Source organism: Arachis stenosperma, chromosome 8 (assembly GCF_014773155.1).
Source record: "Arachis stenosperma cultivar V10309 chromosome 8, arast.V10309.gnm1.PFL2, whole genome shotgun sequence".
Lineage (NCBI taxonomy): Eukaryota > Viridiplantae > Streptophyta > Magnoliopsida > Fabales > Fabaceae > Arachis > Arachis stenosperma.
In genome coordinates, this window is record NC_080384.1 from 32,963,870 (window position 1) to 32,969,869 (window position 6,000).

Sequence of the window (6,000 nt, forward strand, 5' to 3'; positions counted from 1 at the left end):
TAAGCAAGTCTACAAATAGACATAATTGAAGACTAAAGCATGATTACATTTAGAGTTAGAGTTGTTGGGGTTGCCATTAAATAATATATGTTGTGATGAATTGTATAAAATTTATTGTTAGTGCTGTGTTTTTGTGGCCAATGTTTATTATGTAGGTAGGACCACTATTTTGATATTTTGTTATAAGGTTGGACCACTTTTAATTGTTGCACTTCTTGGACCTTAATTTTGGATTAGGTATATGGCATAGTATATGACAACTTATTTTGTGATATATTGTGGACATATGGTATAAAGAAACATTTATTTAATGAACTTCTAGGTATGTGGCATATTATATGGCCACTTATTTTCTTAATTATTGGATATATGGTGTAACTTCAAATATTGAATTCTAAAATTTCAATCAACTGTGTTTTATTGTTATACATACACAAAATATATTAATGCAAAATATAATCAAACTAAATATAATTAACAATAATTGAATTGAAGTTGTAGAATCTCTTACATTAGAATTTTACAATACAGTTAACTTTAAACCCTTATAAATCACATTACAATTACTAAGACTATCAAAAACATAAACAATATATATTGCATTTTGCATTGATTTTTCATATTGTCTTCTAATTTCCCAACTTGTTTTTGGATAATATTAAACTCGTCATATAATCTACCCACACAAGCATCTATTTATCTAGCTTCAACAATTAATCTTTCTATCTTCACGCTTAATCTCTCTATCTTCCTTTCTTGTGCATCTAATTTTCTCATTTTAGCCTCCAACTTATCATAATTTTGTGTTTCAACAATTCCAACAGCAGCAACAGCGACATATACGCTTCTTGTTGCACCACCTTTAACAACCTACTCAAAAAATTTACATCTTTTGTTAGGACAAGAAATAAATCTTCTATTAAAATTTCTTGTTGTTCCAAAAATTTGAAGAATTAGAATATCACCACAAAAGCAGTGAATCCTCCTTTCCTTTTCCTTTGGTCACCCATTATTCGAATAGTCATCATCACCAATTTGCTAAAAAAAGTTATATTTTAGAATCTTTCGACAAGCAACGGATCTCCTGCCATGGTCAGAAACAACCGATAAAGGGCGCACAGTTACTGCCTCCCCACAAAAACATAAGTGTCTTTTTTTCTTCGGGTTAGAGCTCCTCGAAATACAACTTTTCGAAGAAAGAATAAAAGAGGTTCCTTAACTTTGATCCATAGGTTTGTGGAAGATAAAATCTGAAAAGAATAAAAAATGAGAAAGAAGAAAAATCTCAGAGAAATTAGAAATATAAAGTGCTTGTCGGTGGAAGACAGGGGTATACAAGTAATTTCATAATTCACTAACGTTTTTTTGACGTTTAACATTAATAGATACTAAATTATATAAAAAAATTTAACGTCTAGAAACCCAATTAAAAAGAAAAAAGTATATAGACCTAGTTGAAAATTTAGTGAAATTATAGTAACCTGCAGAGTAATTAAACTAAAATTAATATTCTTGTATTATGTTTGGTGACAAATTAAAACAAATTATAAAAGTTTAATTTATTCTATTTTTTATACATAAAATTTAAGAAAAAATATAATAATAATAAAAATATAATTATAAAAAATTAATAAAAATAATAAAAAATAAAATATGTCTATATTAATATTTTTATATTTTTATTTTTATTTTATTTATTAAATATAATTTTATATTTTTATATTTTTATTTTAATGTTCTGTGCCTAGAAATAAACTCATTTGGGATCTCCGGTGGGTATAAATCAAGGCATGACTCCACGACCAGAAATATATCTGGGCACGACTCATGAGTCATGAGCCTAAAAGTGGAGCCATCATGGAAAGTTAAGGAGGAACAACAATGCATAACGAAGATCCCAAAAATAAAAATCGGAGAGTGAGCCAGTAATTTTCTTTTTGGGCTTAGGCCCGTCGGATTACAAAAACATTAATAAATATCCTATACTTTAGTATTTTTCTAAATAGAAAAAAAGCAAGTTATGACTTAACTACGAGAAAACCGCAGATGAAGCGAAGTCAAATTGAAAGTATCTAACCAACGCAGGTTGATAAATGGATGAGGATTTTTCCCTTAACTATATTTTTGGATTGGATATTCATGGAGAATGAGAATGAAGCTTGTTTATTTAAAAGGATTATTCACTTTGTTTTTACAGTATTTAAAGGATTAGTCATTAAATTTTGGCCTAATAAATACCTTAATGCAAACAAAAAAAAATGAAAATAAATGATATCTTATAATGATATAATGATTTTCATTATGTATACACTTTAAATTGGCTTAATTTTCTTTTCAATTAAAAGTTTTATTTTTGTATCTAATAATAAAATTCTATATATAGGTACTAACTAACAAAAAATTTAATTATTCAGCAAAAAAAAGAAATGTGGAATTAATGAAACTATCAAAGGTTAAAATTAGTTTGTCAATGAAGTTACCATGAAAAAGAAAACGAAAAGTTAATTAATTAAGATCTTGCTTGAAATTTAGGAAATCATAAAAGTGGCATTGGTTATGTTATGTGACATATGATTTGTGGTGATATTATGTAGGTCTATTTATAAAATATAATGAGCAATATTATATTAGCAATAAATATTATTATTTTTGATCAATATTTGACTAGCAATTATTTGTAGCTACATTATAATAAAATAATATTTTTGTAACTTTTTAATGTTTAGTGACGATTTTTGTTGTGTTAAATTTTTTTGCAATTGTTAAACAAAGTCATGGATTTAAATGTCATAGATGATATAGCAATAGTTTTAGACCACCGTTGATAAGAAGTGTCACCAAATTATTTGTGACAGTTTTTGAAGTATAAAATCGTTATTTATTTGTAAGTTTTGTAACACTTGTTAATGTATTTTTTATGTTGTATTTTACGACGATTTGTAACCATCACTAAGTTAATAAATCTTGTGCCAATTTTTCTTATATTTCGTGACTTTTTAAAACCATCACAATATTTTTAGCGACAGCTTAAAATCATCACTAAGTTACTAGTTCATGTAAGTATTATTTTAAATGATTGTGGCAGTTTAAAACTCCCACAACATTTTCAAAACACTTTTTTTTGAAACAAAAAAGCTCAACATACAAAGTGGAGCAAAAAGTAAAGAAAAATTAGATAACAGAAATCGTAACCACATAACACCTACCAAGCTAAAATATACCCCCTTATCATCTTCGACAAAGCCATCAAGAACAAAAGGGATCATCACGCCTCCACTCTTGGTAACTAAGACTAGACAAATGAATGATATCTTCTACCCCTGTTCTTTTATTTTGAAATATCCTCCTATTCCTTTCGATCCAGACGTTCCAAACTATCGCAAAGAAACATATGAGCCATTTCTTGCGGTCCTCCTTTCTACGCGTTGCTTCTGTCCAGTTTTGAAAATGTTCCTTCAAAGTACCGGGTAGGGACCACTTTCTGTCAAAATGAGCTAGTCATGCATACCACACTTGTCAAGTAAATTCACATCCAAAAAACAAGTGATAAATATATTCCACATCCTTATTACATAGTACACACAAATTATCTTCATGGCTAATTATACCAAGCCGACATAATCTTTCTTTTGTATTCACCCTGTCTATCAAGACGAACCACACAAATAGCTCCACTCTTGGAGGAATTAAGCCTTTCCAAATAGTCTTGGTGAAACTATAACTTATAACGTCTTCCAAAAGCGTTTCCTCCTGCAACACTTGCACAAATGAGTTAGTAGAAAATACACCCTGTCTGTCAAACTTTCACACAATCCTATCCTCTCTGTCAACTGTTAGATTAACCAGCCTCAAAGTGTCATGTAATTCACTTACAAGTTTTAATTCCTATTGAAATAACTCACGCTTCCATTAGAAGTTCCAAAACTAGTCCAATAAAAAAGTCAACAACACAATAGAAAAGTCAACAACGATATTAATTCATTTTCAGATAATATCTCTCACAAGAGAAAATTAATTAGCATGTATTTATTATTCAAGTAATATATTTAGACTTCTATTTCAGCAATTTCAATCTATCCAAAAGATATGTAAGAGCTAATTTATCACTTAATCACATACTATAACACCTGGATTCAAAGATTGATTACTTAAAACATAAATCTAAATTTTTTTAACATTATGGTTGCCTAACAGCACAGGCTTGTATCAATGATTGAATTTAAGCAGGATTGCAACTTGACTTATTCCACTTTTCAATTCACGGCAGGCATTGATCATTAAGTCCTGTATAAGATTGAGCTGAGATATGCTTTTGCAGCTCAATCAATTTATGCTTCACTTCTACTGCCTCCCAAGATATCCTACAAAATTAATAAGGATAAAAATATCTTGAACCAATTAGTATTTCTTGTCAAAGTAATTATCTTCCTTTATTATTATTTTAATTAGTCAACAAATATACATATTTTTCTCCCGTTGACAAAAAGAAAGAATTGAACTTGAAATTAATAAGAATAAGAAACAATGCAAACTCGATCAAAGTTGTAGAGGAAAGAAAGAAAAAGTAGTAGTTTCATGAATGCGCATAAGAAAAACTAACACGGCATTTAGAGAAGGAGAATAAGAATTTCATTAAGAAAGAGAGAAAAAATTTTATCTCAAGAAAACTGTGAACGCCCACAGTTTGAAAATCTGTGAATATGAAAGCACTATGCATGCACATGATTATAATAGAAGAAAAAAAAAACAGAGAGAGAGAGATACACATAAGAACCCTCATATCTACAAGGCCATCCATATAGTTGTAAAGATCTGCAATATGATAAGAGAAATTAATCCATTAATGCACCAAAGTGAATCTTGGGAGGTAAAAGTTTATATAATATAATCCATTAACTTTCACTCTAGTCATTTTTAACAGCATATTGAACCTTATAGACGACATAGAATACTCTTTTTGCGATGTCTGAGGCAAAAAGGAAGTAAGGATCAAGCAATAATGCACTGTACAATTTTTACACTAATGATAAAAACATATTAGTAGATAGAATAATAAAAAATAAATCATAACACATAATCATTTGTAATATATGAAAATGGTTTCACACATTTTCGAAAAATAAACTTAATTGATGACCGAGACAATCATAACTCATAACACATAATTATGCAGAGTCTGAAAAAATTAAACGAAAAATAAACTTTACTTAATTAGCTATTGTATAAAATCCAAATTTTAGAGAAATACTTGTCCAAATTGTGCCTCCGAAATTTAGATAGTAAAGTTTATTCAGAAGGATTTAGAGAAATACCTATCCAAGTTTTAAAGTACCTGCACAACTCTAAATGCTTCAGAATTTTAAAAGTATAAGAAGATAATGAATAAAAAATTGAGCCCTACCACTTAAGAAGTCTCTTATCTTCAAGGATTAGTCTTTGCCAGTCTTCAATCTGAGCCTCTCATTGTCGATGCCCTATGTTACCAATTTATAAAAGTTTTAGTAGGTTATTAATAAAGTCTATTAGACTATTAACAATTACAACTATGGTGCATGCTTTGAAAAATAATTTCAATTTAATATCAAAGTAAAAAAAAAAGGAAAGCAAAGAGAAAATGTTATCCATAGTTTAATTATAAATACATATTGTAAAAGAGCTTTCAAAAGAAAATTACAAATTAATAGATTATCTTCGCATGAACCAAAATACAAATAATTAAATTTCATAAGTGTGATGTAAATAGCAAGCTACACATCAACAACAACAAAAAAGGGAGAAGAATGACAACAACAAAAAAAGCTAAAAAAAAATAGCATTACAATCTACATCACTATTATCTTCATTTAATCAACTCAAACATTATGATATGAAGAGATGTACTATGATATAAATTACAAAGTAACAATTTCTATTAATGAAAAATACTAAAATCCTAAACATACTAAAATAAAGATACATAGGGCGTAATATAAGAAAAATATAAAATCCGATCCAATCCTA

General features: G+C 28.4%; 1 long non-coding RNA gene across 1 annotated transcript; it reads right to left on the reverse strand.

Annotated features, from left to right (window-relative positions):
* Positions 1-3,151: 3,151 nt before the first annotated feature.
* Positions 3,152-5,391, reverse strand: LOC130944100 (uncharacterized). Its single transcript, XR_009071967.1, has 2 exons — positions 5,313-5,391; positions 3,152-4,812 (listed from the first exon to the last, which is right to left on the reverse strand). It is a non-coding gene; the product is annotated as an uncharacterized LOC130944100 (long non-coding RNA).
* Positions 5,392-6,000: the final 609 nt, after the last annotated feature.